We start from the raw sequence: 3,012 nt of genomic DNA on the forward strand, positions 1-3,012 counted from the left end.
TCTATCTCTGAGCTATCAATTATTATTAGAAGCTAATTCACCCACTAAACCTTTATTTGTCCAGAAATGGGAGCGTAATATGAGAGTGTAAATTTCCCATAAACAATGGTTAGAACCTTTCTCTGCTATTTCTAAGTGTATTAATCACTTGGAAAATTCCTGGAAAATTATGTACAGGTAGTACTTAACTCCACACAGACTTGCTAAGATCTTTCTGGGCTCGCTTTCCAATTGTTGGCGTTGTAATTCAAGTAATGCTGATATGAAACATATTTGGTGGGAATGTAAGGAAATGTATTTTATGGAAGGCAATCGGAGACGTACTGTACTTTCTCAGCTTTGTGGTCATTCTATAACTTTAACGAGTCTCCAATGCCTTCTATCTATTAATCTGGGTGTGTTTTCCTATGAGCACAAAACTATGATTGCCACTCCCCTCAAGACTAGTGGGAGTGGCTATTATTATTTAACACACCTGAGCACTCTACTTCAGCAGCATTTCTGACCTGTCTGCGTCCTGCTGGGCTTATGCCTGCCCAATTTGTGAGTATGGCCTTTTTTGTCTTTTTAACCTTATTCTATGTCCCACTCTTTTCTTTGGCATAGAATATATAAAGTATGTTAAAAAAAAAAAAAATCTTCGTTTTCCTAGCGTTTTTTTGCCGCGATTTTTGCAATCGTGGAAAAAATGGCACAGTTTTGCCACGATTATATAAAAATCGCAGCAATACCGCATGATTTGAGCCGCGATTACGAAAATTGCATAAAAAAAAGGATACAAAACATGAAAAAAAATAGTGCTATTAGGCTATATTCTCACAGTGCTGTCAAATCAAGTTTTTGACGCGATTTTGCAAAAATTGTGGCAAAAAAATTGGATTTTACCGCACTGTGTAACTAGACTAAGGCCTTATTCAGACAGCCATGTTTGGTCCGTGATATACGGAGCGTGTATCGGCTGTATTTCCCAGGCCGACCACAATTCAGGGGGCAGGACTCCTAGTATCACAGTTATCAATGCTGCTAGGAGTCCCTGCCTCTCCACGGGAATACTGCCCCATACTGTAATGATGCTTTCAGTATGGGATCGGGGACAGTTTTCCCACGGGAAGGGAGGGACTCCTATGATTATAGATAATATAGGAAATATGGCCGATACACGGTCTGTATATCACAGACTGAACATGGACATCTGAATAAGGCCACTTACTTGTCTGCTATTTTTAGTGCGGATTGCGCACCGAAAATTCACTGCAAATGACAATATAAGGCTATATTCAGACGAACGTGTGTGAAATGAGCGGTGAATAACAGCCGTTTTTCACGGCCGATTTGCACCTGTGCGCGACCCGTGTTCACAGATCCCTCTTAGACTTGAGTCTATTGAGGGATCCGTGAAAATGCACAAAAATAGGACATGTCCTATTTTTTTACAGGCACTTCACACGGTCCGTTAAAGCAACCACCATGTGAATAACCCCATAGAAATACATGCAGCCGTGTGACGGCCATTAAAAAAAAACGTCCTTCACACGGACGATTAACAAGCTAGTCTGAATAAGCCTTAACTCATGCAGAACCTCATGCACGTGCAGCAGAAAAACAATCTGCATGGAATTTAGGACGTGCTGCTGATTTATAACCCCTTCACACAATATCACGTAACTGTACGTGATAAGGGTTAGGTATGTATGGGAAGTATAGAGCGAGCTCACGGGCTGAGCTCGCTCCATACACAGCGGGTGGAGACTGTGTTACACAGCCACCTCACTGCAACGGGCGGAATCAAAGATCACTTTGATTCTGCACGTTTAACACCTTAAATGCTGCGGTCAATTGCGACCCCGGCATTTAAAGTATTATAAACAGCGGCACAATCGGCCGTTAACAACGGTTGTTATAGCAGCCTGGGGTCCTAATGAAAGGCCCCACATCTGCCATCTTTGTACTCCTTTGAAACTCTGCCTCCGGCCTTCGCCTCCCTTTGAAATAAATAGGAGGTGATTTCGGCTGTTTTTTGCCGCAGTTTCCAACGTGGTTTCCGCTGCAAAAAAATGCGACAAAAAAACCCTGTGTGAACAGGGCCTTATTCTTGTGCGGATCTGCTACACGCTTGTGGCACATCTGCGTCAGATATCAAAGGGAATAATCTTTATTTATATAGCGCCAACATATTACGCAGCAAAAAGGGAAAGCCTACGATTTTTGATGTGTAAAAACACATTGAACTTTAATGGCAACGCAAGGGGGAGTTCACACTGAGTTTTTTTACAAGTTTTTTTACTCGGAAACCGCATTGGAAAACGCGCCAAAAAACAGATGAAAATTATTTCAATGTGAGGCGGAGGCGTGCACGGAAAAAACGGCTTGCCGGAAAAAGTAGCGACATGCCCTATCTTCGGGCGTTTACGCCTCTGACCTCTCATTGACATCAATGGGAATCAGAGAAAGCGTATTTCACTGTGTTTTTTTGCCCATCGGCACACAATGACCGCGGACGAAAAACGCCGTTAAAAACGCAGCAAAAAAAGGCTTTCAGGCAGAGTCAAATCTGCCTCAAAATTCCAAACTTAATTTTTTAGGCAGATTTTCTGCCTGCAATAAACTCAGTGTGAACCCAACCTAAGAACGGAGCATTAGTGCTCCTTACATCCTCATAAGCACTTCCCCCTCCCTTAAGGCCCCTTCATATCATGTTGTTGCCCTAAGTTTATCGTGTACATCAGAAAATCTCCTAACGTACACTATAAACAACGTAAACGATAATTCATAGGTCTCCATTACGTCCTTTTAGCCCACGTCGGGCTGGTAGACGCCAGTATACCTTATTTTTGAAGGACGGAATAGCGTAGTAGACTCTGCTATTCCATCCTGAGAGATTCCACAAAAACCGTATACAGCTCTTGACATTAGTATGTGGACAGTGATGTCAGGAGCTTCCCAGTGCTGGAGTCCCCAGGTAGAGCATCACATGTGCTCTGCCCGTGGACTTTGTCCCTGGGAAAGCTCCTG

The sequence above is a fragment of the Rhinoderma darwinii genome, chromosome 3 (assembly GCF_050947455.1).
Source record: "Rhinoderma darwinii isolate aRhiDar2 chromosome 3, aRhiDar2.hap1, whole genome shotgun sequence".
Taxonomy (NCBI): domain Eukaryota; kingdom Metazoa; phylum Chordata; class Amphibia; order Anura; family Rhinodermatidae; genus Rhinoderma; species Rhinoderma darwinii.